Source organism: Sus scrofa, chromosome 2 (assembly GCF_000003025.6).
Source record: "Sus scrofa isolate TJ Tabasco breed Duroc chromosome 2, Sscrofa11.1, whole genome shotgun sequence".
NCBI lineage: Eukaryota > Metazoa > Chordata > Mammalia > Artiodactyla > Suidae > Sus > Sus scrofa.
The window spans coordinates 145,571,833-145,588,019 of record NC_010444.4 but is presented as its reverse complement, the minus strand read 5'-3'; the positions used below and the strand labels follow the sequence as shown (position 1 = coordinate 145,588,019).

Below are 16,187 nucleotides of genomic sequence, written 5' to 3'. Positions count from 1 at the left end.
CGGGTGGTTTGTGGGCCACGTCTTTGTGAAATCTCTTCGCATTCTGGGATTCTGAGGACTCCCCATGTAGGCTGTCATTTTTCCTATCTTCTCTTGTTTTTATCTATCCCAGCCACAAGCCTATGAAGTGCCTAAGAGAAGAGACAGGTGGCAGCCAAAGCTGATGTATTTCCTTCCACAAGCCAATTCCTTTCCTCATAGACACAGGTACTGGCTAGGAACCAAGCCATCAAGGAACACAACCTATGCCTAGAGAATCTGAGAGCTCCTGAAGCTCAGGTAATTATAGTCATCCCTTGGTATCAGTGGGGGCTGATTCCAGAACCCCCAGAACCAAACATCCATGGGTTCTCAAGTCCCTTACATAAAATGGCTTAATATTTACATATACTCTGTCCTCTTGTATACTTTCAGGCATCTCTGGATTACTTATAGTACCTAATACAGTGCAAATGCTATATCAGTAGTGGCTGGTTATGGCACCTTCAAGTTTTGCTTTTTGCAACTCTGTGATTTTTTTCCAAAATATTTTCAATCTGCTCTTGGTCGACTTCATGGATGTGGAAGCTATGGATCCAGAGAGCCTGCTGTATAAGAATCTATGGAGCTAAGGCCCTTCGGCAGTCAGACAAGGACTGCTATAATGGCAGCCCAGTAGAGAAAGATAGAGCCCTGAGAGTCAGCTGCCCCAGCTGTCACTGATTCTATGTCTCGTTACTAAGAGGGACCCTTCGCGATTCTGCCTCTGTGTGGGTCATGTGAGGTGCTGATTCTAAGAACCTTTCGGGACATGGGGTACACCTACTTAGGGCTGGGACGGTGGCTCAGGGCATGGAAGAGCGCCATCTGCAGGCTCCTTCCTGTGGGCAGTCAGCACATGTCCACAGCAAAACAGCTGTGATGGCGTCAGGGAGGAAAGATATATTCAACTTGCTTGTGGTTTGGGGATTGGTATAGCCTTTGTGTCAAGGCAGTTGTTTTGGTTCTAGGATGGAAATGGACTCCTAACACATTTAATAATAAGCTGGAGTTCCCGTTATAGTGCAGTGGAAACGAATCTGACTAGGAACCATGAGGTTGTGGGTTTGATTCCTGCCCTTGCTCAGTTGGTTAAGGATCTGGCATTGCCATGAGCTGTGGTGTAGGTCACAGACGCAGCTTGGATCTGATGTTGCTGTGGCTCTGGTGTAGGATGGGAGCAACAGTTCCGATTCGACCCCTAGCCTGGGAACCTCCATATGCCGCAGGTGCAGCCCTAAAAAAGACAAAAAAAAAAAAAAAAAAAAAAAAGCCATGCCATGTTAATTGCATATATTGTAGGAATGCTGGAAATGGAGTCATGTTGCTAAGATAGGATACTGATTATTGAGGCGTTTTCGTTTGTTTGGTGAGGAGAGGGGCCTTCGCCATCTTAATTAGATAAATGACAGCAGTCGTTGTCATGACAGTTAACATTTAATTAGCCCCCCACCCCCAGGGATCAGAAGCACCTTACTTACTTGGTGGTCTGATTTGAGCCTCAGAATCATCTGATGAGGACAATGGAATAATTATCCTTGTTTTACTCAGGAGAAAAGCGAGACACATCATGGTTAATTCGCGTCTAGTAAATTACACATCTGGTAAGTGGAGAATAAAGTCAGGCAGAGTCCGGAGCTCATGTTCATTATCTCCTACGCAATACAGCTTCCCCCACTGTCCTGTTCACGTGTAAGACATAGTGGTGGACTGAACTTTGTCCATTGGTCTCTGTCATTCAGTCATGCATTCATTCAATAACCATCATTTAAGGACCAGTTCAACATGAGACACCGAGCACCGTTAGAAGGACAGGGAGCACAGTGTTTGTCCTTGAGGATGTCCCTTTCTGGGAGGAAGATGAGCATCTAAATAAATGATTATAAATGGAATGTGATAATATGGTCAGAGTGCTCACAGTTGCTTGGTGAGTCAGGGACTGCATCCTGAGGAAAACGTTTTCCATCCAGGTCCTGAAGGTGAGGAAGAGTTGGGCACGGGAGATGCAGAAAAGGAGCATCCCAGGCAAGGAGAAGGTCCCTCAAACACAGCTGTATGCCAGGTCATGCACTGGCTTTTGGGAGGGATGTAGACCCGTTTCTTTCTCTCCAAGAGCTCAAATGGAGAGTGGTGTGGGCATTGCATCCACAAAGACTGAATGAGGACCGTGTTCACAGCAGGGTCCAAACAAGCCTGTCCGCAAACGTAGAGGAAGGAGAAATTTCCGACTCTGGGAGAAGGAGGGGAAGCTGGGGACTCCTCCACGGGGAACCAGCTGGAATGAGGCTTGGAGAGAGAAGTAGGGGAGTGAGGCTGTTTAGGGGACAATCTGCTATAAAGGGAAGGAGGCACACAGAGGTGGGTAAGGGGAACCCAGAGGGGCGTGGCGCCCGTGCTCGGAAGGCCTGGAGTGCCACGGGAAGGGTTTGGAAAAGCGCTGATGAAATGTGGACATGCTTTTCCAGCAGAGGTGTGGCTGGGGAGATGAGAGGTCATCCTCCATCAGTCAGTCATCTTCAAACTCACTTTTAGCTCCAGAACCTTGCTTTCAAACACGGCCTGAGTTAAGACCCTAAGTATTAAACCATTAAGAACAGAACCACTCTAGCTGGTGTGGGGCTAAAAGGGCTCCGGATCCAGGCTGCTTAGGCTTCACTGAGGACTCTATGCAACACGACTTAAAATCATCCTACAAAGGAGACATCTGAGCCTGGAGCACGGGGTGTTTGCAGCCCCATGTCCAGGCACACGGGTGTTGTTTCTGGCAATAAGCCAACAAGGGTAGGTTTGGCCATCGGTGCTGGTCTGATTTATACATTAAAAAAAAAAAAAAAAAAAAAAAAGGCAGCCACTGTGTGTTGAACAGGGATGAGCCGAGCTGAGAGCTTATGCACATAGACATCCACATTTGATACTTAGAGTTCCTATCTGCAGCATGCGTCCTCCTCACTGGAACCTTGCGGGCTTGAAGGAGTTAACACCGCTGCAGAATTACCTCTCTGTCTCCCACAGAGGAACTTGCCCCCTGGGAGAATCTGGCTCTGTGCTCAGAATTGCCTGCCAGAAAGTGAAAGGAAAGCTTCCACTAGATCTCTGCACCTGGAAACCCCTGGGAGAAAGGAGAGGGGGAAGGGATATTTCATTTTTAGAGTTTCCGAAAGCATCTCGCAACAGGTCAGACTGCAGGGAGAAACAGTGATCCCTGAAAGAAAAGAGCCAGGAGAGGCCCAAGATATGTCGAAGAGACTCCCCAAGAGAATGCATAGGTAGAAAGAACACTGGACACCCAGCTAAATGAATTTCTGATATGCCATGAAGGACTTTGTGGTATGCCTCAAATGTTGCATGAGATGTACTAAAAAAAATTTGTCATTAAACATAACTATGTGTTCTGTACTTTTATTTCCTAAATGTGGCAACCCCACCTCAAGCCTCCTCTCCCATGGAGATGTACCCACTTTCTATCTGCCCTTGAAGAGAACTTTAGCCAGGCTTTGGCCCAGAAACTCACTCCAGATCCTGTAAGCATGAACTCAAGCTTCTTCATACCACAGTGGCAGAGAGCCCGTCCCACCAAGGGAGCGGGTGTGCACCCTCCAAAGCCCCCATGATTCCCCCAGCATGCTCCTTTTGAAGTCCTGGCTGGTTGGTCAGAGGCCAGCAAGGAGGGTTGACAGGGTAGGGGATGAAAGAGGCTTGCTTCCTGAGGAATAAATGTTTACAGTAACCACATTCTCTCCTTGACTAGCTGGGGAGTTTCCATCAGAGCTGCATTGCCACTAGGCAAGCTGTTTGCTTTTTTGTTAGAAATAAATTATGGGTGCATTGCTGCTTCAAACAGAAAACATCTGTGGACAGCCCACAGACAGGAATCTTTGGAGGGGAAAGGGGGGGAGGGGAACTCACATTGCCTGCTGACCCTGCTGTATGCATGTTTGAAAACAAAGAATGTAAGTTAAATCAACAACCCTCATGTACAAGTCTGGACCAGAGCATGACAAAGACTGAGTGGCACAGAGCAAGTTTTATCCTGTGTTTCCCTTTTTATCTAAGCTGGCTGCATTGGAGAGAGGTTTCGTTTCTGCTCACTCTAATTTTCTAGGGACGATGGCAAATGGCTAAATTATCTTGCTGTGGTACCTCACATGCAAGTGCATCTACAGGAAAGGGACATTGTAAATTATAGATGGTCTGTTTCAAGGGAATTGCCAAACATGCCTGCCATCCTGGATTGCTGCAATAGAATAAAGCAAGCAAATGAAGACACACGTCAAGTTTCCCACACAGGAAGCATTTAAGCTCCATGTATAGGCTGTGAGGAGGACTTGCAGTGTTCGTTCTGCTTTTCCCTGGGCTAGCACGTTGAGAAAATGTTTAGGAACGAATGTACAGTGGCCTTGAAATGATGAGGTGCCAGGAGTTGAAAAGATATGGCTAGAGAAGGGGAGCAGGTAAGAAATTCACTCTCCATTTTTGCCCAAGACAAGGAGGATGAAGAGATGGAGGAAGGAGGGAGGGAGAGAGGAAGCCTGAGAGGTAGAGATAGAGATGCTCAGCCTTCTTCCTTGGCCCAGACCCAGCTTGCTTACTCCTCAAAACTGATGTGTCTACGGGGCTATATAACTCATCTAGAGGACATGTCCTTCTGTGATTTCTTTAACAACTTAGGAAAGACTGAATTCAACTTGGCTAAATTTTCAGTGGGATATAAAGGTCAGGGACAAGGGTAACCCCAAGTCTTCATAGGAATGTGTCCAGGATAGGTGGTAAGGACGGTATAAAGGTACGATTCATGCTTGACAGTGGAAGAGAAAGAAAAAAACCAAAAAACACCTGAAAATAAATAGGTGGCAATCCTTATACAAAGAAAAAGCATGTGTGGGTGAGATCTGGGAAGCCACATTTCCCATTCCTGCCATATAATTTGGTTGATAAATCTGTGGCTCTCCAAAGTCAGAGTACATTAGAGTCACCTGTGGAATATGTTTTTAAAAAGAAAAAAAGAATGGTGATTCAGGGTTCCATTCTCAGGTTCTAGTTCTGAAGGTAAATCTGGTACAAGCAGTCCCTCAAGCACACTTTAAGATACAATGTTTAGAATGTGTCTGGATAATTTGTATCCATGGGTAGTCAGGTAAGGCACTCCTCCTGACCCCTGGATCAAAGGAAAAAAGAATCAATAAGGGTGTTTAAGAGTGAGAGCTTGGGAGTCAGTCAAATTTCACCTCCACTCCCAGAGTCTATTACTTGTTGATTTCCAGTAGTTACTAAACCTCATTGATCTTCAGTCCCCTCACCTATGAATTCACAATGTTATAATGTATACTATAGTGCATGACACCTCTGATCACAAGGGTAAGATGAGATAGAAGCATGGAAAGGATTAGCAGAGTCCTTGGCCGGAGAAATGTGAGTACCTGCTGTCATTACTACCACTGCATCATCCTCAACATGACTGTCATCAGCAGCAGTAGTCTGTCCGCTTCTTGAGAAAATACTCTGTGCCAAGGCAGTAAGCTTGCAATTCTTTTATTTTACTTTATTTTAATTTTATTCTCAAAATAAATGTAGGAGATTATTCTTCCGATTCTACATGTAAACAGAGGTTGTATAGTCTAACCCACATCACCTGGGTGAGACTAAGAACCCTAATTCTTCCTTTGGTGGATGTGAAATGGTGCACTGGCTGTGGAAAACAGTATGAGGCTTCAAAAAACTAAAAAACCGGAAGTGGGATTCTCATTTTAATTTTCAAGGAACTGCCATACTTTTTCCATAATTGCTGTACCAATTTATACCCCACCCACTATTACAAAAGGGTTGCTTTTTCTCCACATTCTCCCCAACACTTACTACCTCTTGCCTTTTTCATGACAGTCTTTTTAACAGCTATGAGGTGGTACCTCGTTGTGGTTTTGATGTGCATTTCCTCAATTGATGAGTAATATTGAGCATGTTTTCATGTAACTATACATTGCTTGTCTATCTTATTTGGAAAAATATCTATTTAGTGCCTCTGTCTGTTTTTAAATTGGATTATTTTATTGCTCTTGAGTTGTATGAGCTCATTTTTGCAGTTTCTTGCCAGAATGATGATGGGGGGGGAGGAAATCAGTATTTTAAATTTGCATTTCCAAAATTTCTTGTGAGATTCAGCATCTATTAATGTTTTTATTGGCTTGCCATATCTTTTCTGTGACTTACTGGTTCATAATCTCTGTCAATTTTTCTATTGTGTTGTCTTTCACTGATTTATAGATATTCTTTATATATTCTGGGTATTAATATTTTATGTATTGTATATGTTGCAAATAATTTTTTCAGTTCTTTCACTTCTTTTTAAAATTTTCTTATGATTTATTTTTCATTAAGAGAATTTAAATACATAGTCTTTGGGGTTTTATATCTTTCTTGCCCCTAAATTTTAAGATTACTCTACATTTTCTAGTATTTCCCTAGTTTTATACTTTATGCTTAGCTCTTGAATCCATAACAAATTTATATTTGTGTATAATGCCTGGTAGAGACTTAATTTTTTATTTTATTAAAAAATCAATAGCTAATTTTCTCAGCACCACTTATTAGATAGAATTTCCTTACCTATGATTTGAAATAATTACATTTATCTTAATACAAATTATCTTATGTGCAGGGTTTCTCTTCTGTTCCATTGATTTTGTGTTTTTGCATTCTATTTCTACATGAGTTTAACACTTTATTTTTAAAGGTAATTCTAGTTTTTAAAAATATCAGAAGGGTGAGACATGTCTCTTAATATTCTTTCCTTTTAAAGAGTTTTCTTAGATATTTTAATTTTTTTGTCTTCTCTAGAGAAGTTTTAGAAATGACTTAAGGCTTTTTAAAAAAAAACATTTTAAGATTATTATTGAGATTGAATTGAATTTGTAAAATTTATTTTGAGAATCTGGTTTCTTTAATCCCACCCAGGAATACACTATGTTAGTCTACTTACTCAGGTTTTCTCTTATATACTTCAGTTAAGTTTTATAGTTTTCTTCAAATAGATTCTTAGGTATTTCTTGTTAGGAGTTTATGAAGATTTTGTTGCCATTGTGAACGAGAGTTTAAAAATCTATTATTTTCTAGTTACTATTACTTGGGGAAAGGAACACTGCTGAAGTTTACCTATTGCCACAGAAAGTGGTCACCTTTTTGAACTCATTACCAGTTCTAACTGGTCAGTTAACATTTTGCATTCTATTAAAAAATAATTATTGGGCACTTATTATGTGTCAGATATTAGAAATATAGGCAGTCTGAGCCCAAAGAGAGTTTGTGTTCTAGTGGAGGATGGTGAGCCCCAGCGAGGAAACAAATGCATACGCGCAAGAATGGCAGTGCCTGTGAAGGCAATAAAAGAGAATAATGCAACAGAGAGAGCAGGACAGTCTAAGAAGTAGCACCAAGGAACACCTCCCTGGGACCAGACACTCAGTCATATCAAGAGCTTTCTAGGCAGAGGAAATAGCAAATGCTATTTCCATCCCGAAGATGGAATGAGCTTGGCAGTCCAAGGAACAGAAAGTGAACCCTCATGGTTGGAGTGACGGTGGACAAGATGGGAGTTTACAGAGGTAGCATGAGATAACATGAGACTTTTTAGGCTGGAGCAAAGCGTTAAATGTATGTGCAGTTCAGCGCTAGTAAAAGGTCAGGATAATGAAACAATTTATGTTTTAAGACAATTTCTCAGACCATGTGGAAAAAGCTTCCTGTGAACAAACAGTAGAAGTGGGAGGAGGTCGTGTTGTGGGAATGGAGAGGTGACAGTGGCTTGACTAGTTGGGCAGCAGGGGATGGAGAGAAATGGTTGTGTTCAAGAAACACTGTGTAATAGAATGAATAAGACTCACTGGTGCACTTAATGGAGAGGATTGTTAGGCTTTAGGCTTGAGTAACTGGGGAGGTTGTGGTGCCTTTTTCTGAGATAGCAAACATTGGGGAATATATTTCGTCAAGGGGAAGGGAGGATCAAGGATTCTGTTTGAGCACTGTTGCCTTTGAAATAGGTAGTTGACATCCAAATGAGATAATTGCATAGATGAGTCTGGAGCTAAGGGAAGAGAGACACACCTTCTACCAGAACTCAAGAGAAAATTGAAAATACGGGTATCTCTACAGATAAGTTTATGTATTTTCTTGTGATGAAATGGAGAAGCTCCTATCTGCTTCTATAAAGGGGACTCAGATCAATGAATTGTTTCTAGGTAAATGATCAAAATATCTAGAAATAATTATAAGATCACCTTTTTTCTTTTACAAATAAATATCTTATTACATTGGCTACTGACTCCAGTCCAGTGTAGAATGGCAGTGATGATAATAAGTATCCTCATATTTCATTTGCTTTAAACAGAATTCAACCACATGACCACTAAATAAAATATTTATGCTTGATGGTTTCTGGTACATATGGCGCAGCAAGTATTTATATTTTTACATTTACATTTTTGTATTTCTACTTGATTTACTTTCATTCTTCCTCATTTTCTAATTAATATATGAAAAACTATAAAATTTCCACTGAATGCCGCTTGGACCATCTCCCCAGAGTGTTAGCATATAGCGTTCTTACTTTAAATCATTTCCAAAGAGCTTGTACTTTTAATTTAGATTACCTACTTAAGACATTTTGAACGCTGGTTTTAATTTTCAGGTGTTTATTATTATTTTTGTCATTCTTTGTTATTCTAATTTTGTTGTGTTATATACATGGAAGATGTATTTCAGTATTTTAAATGTCTTGAGGAGTTCCCATCGTGGCTCAGTGGTTGACAAATCTGACTGGGAACCACGAGGTTGCGGGTTCAATCCCTGGCCTAGCTCAGTAGGTTAAGTATCCGAAGTTGCCATGAGCTGTGGTGTGGGTCGCAGACGCGGCTCGCATCCTGCAATGCTGTGGCTCTGATGTAGGTCAGCGGCTACAGCTCCGATTAGACCCCTAGCCAGGGTACCTCCATATGCCACGGGAAGCGGCCCTAGAAAAGGCAAAAAGACAAAAAATAATAACAATAGTAAAAATAATAATAAAATGTTTTGAGATTGTCATTGTGGTTTCATATACCATCAGTTTTTGAAATGTGTTTCATCTATATTTTAAAATTCTATACATTAATTTTGAATAGCCAAATTTTAATATATGTACATTTTAATTTAAATATGTGTTCCTATAATTCTAAGGATTTTACGATACCTTTTTAACTTAAAATTATACTCTGTAGGAAATGCAGAAAATTATATAAGAAGGAAAAAAAATCTATGCCCTATGAACCTAGAGATAAATATTAATGTAATTTTGTCATATATTTTCAGAACTTTTAGGCTTAATACATGATAAAGATAATGCTATACATATACAGTTGTATCCTCAATTTTTTTCTTATCTAATCTCAGTATTTCTTCCTGTCAAATAATTCTTTATAACTACCATTTTAATAGCTTAAATACTCCAAAATAAGAATCTACTGTGATTATAAAGATCTATTAGAAATAATTCTGTGGAAAATATCTTTGTATGTAAATTATTTTCCACATTTAAGATTATTTTCATAGGGTGAGTTCATAAGGGAGAAATTAAGTCAAAAAGTATAAACATTTTTAAGGCTCTTTTAGGCATTATACATATAATTATATATATATATATAAAATATATAAAGCAAAAGAAATCTGTGCTTTTTGTATAAAGTGTATACTCAAACCACTAGATATCATCTCTCTCTGTCTTTCTCAGCCTATATCTACTGCTTTAACAATCAGAGAAAAAAGAAAAAGTCATTTGTATATCCTGCTAGACCTTTCTGCATGTTTATGGACATATGTCTGCATGTGTCTGTTTAATGTTTTTCTATACATGTGTGAGAGAGGACACATGCATACACAAGTGCATAATACACACAAGGCATTCACAGTTTTATGTAATTTGGTGATTGTGTATGTGTGTATGCTTATTTCTAAGGCTTAATAAAAAGCATGTACTAATTCAAGTAAAAAATTTTTAGCTGCCTAATGATTAAAAATAGACTCATGGTATGGATTCTCTCATTTCCTCCCTGATTTTTTGTCAGATGTTTATCAAAAAGGTGAATTTATCTGAACTTTCCTTCATTATCTGGTAAATAATTGTCAAAATTTTCTAGTTAAATTTGAACACTAGTGAAAAAGCTTTCTGCTCTTGCTAGTCTTTCCTCAAATGTCTTTTTATTAATTAAGAGACAGGAACTTGTCACAGTGGAGGAGTATGTTTTTGGACAATCAACTTTAATAAGAGTGTGGCACTCAGAACACAAATTTCAATCAGGCTGCATTAGGCTGCAAAAATGCAGAAAACCTTAAATGGCTTGAGTACTAAAGGAGACATATTGTTTCTTTTTTACAAACATTACAGTTGATGTTGTGCCCATTTCTGTTGTGCAGTAAAGTGACCCAGTGATACATTTATATACATTCCTTTTCTTACTTCTATCTGGTCTATCCCAGGAATTGGATATAGTTCTGTTAACAGGGTTTCTCGAGGTGGCTGAATGCCAGCATTCATTAGTCCTGTGGCTCATGACATGGTTAAAATCCCTTCCTTTTCCTGTACCCATCCTCAGCCTGTCTGCCTTGTCCTCGGCTAGTTCCTTGCCTCCTCTCTCACTGTGACTGCCACAGTTTCATCTGTCCAATACAGACTCTGAAAATGTCTAGCAATGAATTTATTCTTATAAAGTTTTTAAATAAACACCATTTCCCAGAAAGTCTCTAACTGACTTTTGCTCTTGGCTCACTGGCCCACTTCATAAGGCTGATCTAAATCTGTCACCTGATTAACTTATCTAATCATCATCCATTCTTCCTTGAAACAAGTGACTCTGTTAAAGAGGGTAGATCTCCAAAAATTAGGGTTGCAGTAGGAAGGAAAAAGTTGAGGGAAGGAGAGAAATGTCATGTAGGCAACCAACTGTGTCTATAAAAATGTAGGTAATACTGCCCTACTAATATTTAAAAATTAAACTAGAGTGATATCCTAATAACTAAGTATTAATATATAAGATATATTAATACAAATTGTATAAAATATAGAGTATTAAAATCTGTTACATAAACTTATGTTTTAAGTTTAGGAGAGAAGCAAAGCTATCTTTAGGCAAGCTCATTCTTTCCAAATATTTAAATATCTCATTTAAAGAGGAAGGCATGTTCCTTTTTGGGTTTCAAAAACCAAGTCAAACTTTTATATGTCAGAATTATCCTCCCTTACCAGAATTAATCATAGTAACATGAGAATGTGGCCAGACTGGGAAACAAAATAAATCATATCCATTTAACTGTAATATGCTTTGCATTTTTATAGATTGGAGTATGCTTACCTTAATAGTTAGAGGTAGATTTTTAAGCCTCTTTTATAGAGTTTTTCTTCCTCTAGTTTTATGTGATAGTACCATAAATTTTTGGTGATATCATTGTAAACTAAATCATATATAAGACCATTAAATAATCTAGAGCATTAATGAGCATGACCGAAAGGCTTACTTGTGAAAAGCAAATCATCTTTACTTCCAATACAAGGCATTAAGATGCTACATTACTTGTGAAAAATTGACTTGTATAATCCATCAAAATGTTGCCTTCTCCCTGAAGGCCTTTTAGAGGGATGATAAATTAAGATTTGAGGTACCCCAAACGTGATAAGACCTGAATATTTTATTTAGTTCCAGATGATAAAAAAGGATGATGAGTGAGTCATAAATTTGAGAAATTTGACTACTGGGTAAAGGAATTTTTGTATGCATTTTTCATATGGCTGTGAATCAGGGTCATGGTAATGGTTTTTAGGGGTTATTGTTTATGTCATATCTTTATCCACTTGGTCCATAATAGGATATCTATTCTACTTTGTTTCATACTTTGGGAAACTTTTGCTCATTTCTGGCTTTTGCCTCACTTTATCCTCTCCGTCCCACTCCAAGTGTGGAAAGGAAACAAAGATCCTTGTTTTGGATTCAACAAAATTATATACAGACGCTCTACATATGCTGCATTGTGCTGTAAGAAGGTCATGAATTATGACCACTGGACTAGCTGGATGCTTTTCTCAGGGAATATGATGGGGGAGTTGGGGAAGATAATAAGAAACTCTCTGTTCCTCTAGCAAGGGGATCCATCGTTGAGTATTAGCTAGAGGACAGGGAACAAATCCTTTCCTTCTTTATTTCCCTAGGAGTTCAGGCTGTACATACACTAGCCATTCAGTCCTGACTAGTATTGAATGAGGACTTTTAAGGTAGCAAAGAAGACACCCAGTTCTGCTCACACTTTATTGTGAAATCCTATAAATGACTACTGATTCACTTGGCCAGGGATCTATAAAGGATCAAGTAATAATTATTTTCATCTTTGTGGGACATACAATCTCTGTCACAACCACACAACCCAGCCATAGATAACATGTAAAGCAGTGGGCATGGCTATGTCCCAATAAAACTTTATTCACAATAACAGGTGATGCACAGGATTTGGTGCAGAGGCCATAGTCTGCTGATGCTCAGACATCCTTTCGGATGATCCATCACAGCAACACTTGCCAAAGGAAGGAGTTGTAGCAGGTCTCCTTGTGGAAATAATTCAGTTTCAGTATCTTATAGAAAAATACAGGAGTGCAGAGTATTGCCAGTTAAGAAAGAAATTTTATCTGTCTCAGTGAGAGCTTCCCATACAGCAATGAAAATTACAACATTCCTTTGGAGAAATGAATTGGCCTAAATCAATCACCATGATATGGATTTTTCTCAAACTAATGAAATTGACTGGAACAGAATTGGGCAGGGACAGAGGAGGGGCTGATCCAATGGCAGCATACTCCCTGGCTAAGAGGGGTTCCTAACGAGCTCATAGTAAAATGGAGATGAATTCCTATCTTGATTGAATAGATAAGATGCATGGATATACAGAAGGGTAGGCAACCAATATTTTTTTAAAGGATACCTTAGCTGAGTGATATTAATGTCTTAATTTTTGATTAATTTTATTTCTGTAGGACAATTTAGTTGACCAATGAAATGAAAACATGACACAGTAGCTATCAGTATTAGCACAGCACATGATAGGCATCTCCAAGCCTCTGTGTGGTCACCGTACTTTGGTGTCATGGGGAGACATGCCTTGCAGGCACAACCATCAGAAAGCTGATGAAATGATCATATTGTAAATTGGAAGAGTGGAGGCTGTGGGCTCTAGTGTCAGACAAATCTTGTGAATTCTGCCGCTCCACTTCTCATGAGATGAGTGACCTTGGGTGAAGTAATTGACCTTTCACACCTTGGTTCATCCCCTTCGAGGCAGCAATACTAATGGGATCAGTGTCACAGAGTTGTTATTAAGAGTAAGTGAAATATTGCATATGAAGCTGTTAGAATAGGGGCTGGCACTTAGTAAATACTCAAAGATTAGTAGTGATTATGATTAATGATTGGGAAATTTGAGTACTGCTGCTAGATCTACCAGTGGTTCCCTATGTGACCTTGGGTGTCTCTCACCAGGACCCCTTCTTTTGTGTAATTAGGGGCTAGGTGATCCATAAAGTGTTTTTGAAAGTCTAAGGCTTTTAAAATAATTTGGGTAGAAGCCCCTGCTTCTCCTCACATGAAGTGGAACTAGGTCACGAATCAGAGAACTGTGATTCAATTGTGGTTTCTAAAAAAACCAGAAAGGTCCCTGTACTGCTCAGGCCTGTGCGGACCTAAATTATTCCGTGAGGATCTTCTGGCCTCTCTATTGTCTGCTGTCTATTAGTCTTTATTTATGCATCTTTCTCTTTGAGTGTAAGCTCGTTCCAAGTCAGATTTGGAAAGATTGGTGCTAAGTCATGAGGGAGCTTCAGAAATAATTGAGGAGAAGACAACAAGTAAAATAAGATTTCTTTCTTATGTCTCAGAAGCTAGAGATGACATGACCACCAAATAATTAATGATCCCAGCTTCTGAAATGCAGGACCTTCGGAGGCAGTAGGATTTGGATGCTACTCTAGGCTCTGCACTTACGAGCTATGGGGTCTTGGGCAAGTGTATTATCCTTATAAGATAGTTGTAAAAGAGAAAAGATTATCCCTGCTTCATAGGATTGTGGCAAAGACGCATTGTGATTACTTTGCACATCATTTAGCACAGTACCAGATCGTAGTTCCTGGACCGCCTGAGACATCTTCTCACATTCTGAAACTGAAATGGTTTCATATAATTGATGTACCTAATAGTCTTTCCTTCCTTTCTCATTTTTTTTTTTCTGAGAGATGTTAATAAATCAATGACACCCTAGAATCCAGAAAAATTTGCCATGGTAGCCAACAAAATTGCTTCTATTGTTATAATCTCTCAAATGATTTTTTGTTTTGATTCTGTTTGGATAAACAGTGTGTACTTTTGATTTGGGGGACTAATATTATAAGGTCAAAATTCCATAAAAGTAGCCAATCACAACTGTGTGTATTTAATAAGGTTAGCTCATACAGTTATAAATAATTTGCTCATACTGATCATCATTGGATTGCTCCTACTTAAAAAATAAATCCTTTTACTTATTTCACCTGAGCAAAGTCACATTTTCAATAAGCTCCATTCACTCTCCTTTTATCTCATCAGTATAATGCATTTTCACTTAAACTTTCACCACTCTTTTGTGGAATGCTGTTAAATACGAGTAAATCTCATTTGCATCCAGTATAATTGATTTTTATTTTTTAATTGGTTATATGGCCTAATTGGTTCATGGCACAAAACAGACTTTTTCGTCTCTCTTTATAGGGCAGTTCTTATGTCTGAAGAATAATTGAGTGATACTGCTCTAGCTTGGCTTTCTCCCTTGACCAAAGACTACAGATACATGACTTTCCAAACATTCTCATGATGTAACTATCTGGATGCACTCATTCCTCAGAAGCCTGGTCCTTGTAAGCGTCATTTAGGCATTGATTTTATTTTAATTTATTTTTATCACCACGATTTATGTTCGCAGTCTTGTACCTTGGTCATAATGTCACCCTCTCATGCTGCAAATAAATGACAGTATTCAGCATTCAATCAAGGCAGGAAATGAAATTGAAAACCATGAAGTCAACTGCTGAAGTCTTGGTGCTAGTTGGGCCTTGCTACTCTTTCTGTTCTGATCTGTCATTTACAGGACCCTGGAGGCAATTACTGCCCCCTTGTTGAGAAATAAATGAAAAAGATACCCCAGAGAGTGACTGACACCCTCCTATCGCCATTCGCAGGGCATCCCCCGACACCACCACCATAACTGCCCCCATGTATAATCTGATCACAGATTAAAAATAAGTTCTCAAAGTTTTGTTTATTGAAGTATGACTTACACAAGTGAAATGTTCCTCCTTGGGTGTGCTGTCCAGTCAGCGCTGATAAATGCACACACTTGCATGGACCATGTCCCTATCCAAACATGGAACATTATCATCAACCCTGAAAGCTGCCCGCATCCCTGCCCAGGCAGTGTCCCTCCAGGAACAACACTCATCCTGTTATTGATCACTGCATGCTCGTTTATATATTCCAAAGTGTCATATAAACTGAATCATAGTGTGTCATGTTTTGCACTTTGCTTCTTTTCTTTAGCATATTTTTGAGAATGACGTGTTGTTGCAGGTATCAGCAGCACGACAGCTGATCCCGTTTTACTGCAGACTAAGTGTCCATCATAGGAAAATACTTAGTGTACTGCTCCATTCTCTGACCGATGGACATCCGGGATGTTTCCAGTTTGGGACTATTACGATAAAAAGTGCTAGGAGCAGTTTTATTTGGGTTTTTTTGGTATATATATGCCTTTATTCCTCTTGGATAAGTAGCAAGGAGTAGAACTGCTGGGTCATAGAGTATATGTATGTTCAACTTTTGGGGAAACTGCAAGTTTTCTTAAAAGGTTATTTCATCTTACACTCACACCAGCAATGAGTGAGAATTCCAGTTTCTCCAGTATTTGAGGACGTCCACATCTTAGGTTTTCAGCCATTCTAGTAGGTATGTCATAGTATTTGATTGTGGTTTGAATTTGATTTTCCTGGATGAATGATAGGAACTTTTTTAAATTTATTTTTTATTTATTTATTTATTTTTTTGTCTTTTTTTTGCTATTTCTTCGGCCGCTCCAGCGGCATATGG

The 16,187-nt window shown here is 39.2% G+C and overlaps 1 long non-coding RNA gene across 3 annotated transcripts in view; it reads left to right on the top strand.

Annotated features, from left to right (window-relative positions):
• Positions 1–16,187, top strand: part of LOC110259527 — a 185,226-nt gene that overhangs the window by 14,628 nt on the left and 154,411 nt on the right. Inside the window, exon 3 of one of the 3 annotated variants that reach the window (XR_002341967.1) lies at positions 3,031–4,850. The exons of the other annotated variants lie outside the window; for them this stretch is intronic. This is a non-coding gene — a long non-coding RNA (uncharacterized LOC110259527). Of the gene's footprint in view, positions 1–3,030; positions 4,851–16,187 lie in introns of those variants that run through there. 3 annotated transcript variants of the gene reach the window in all.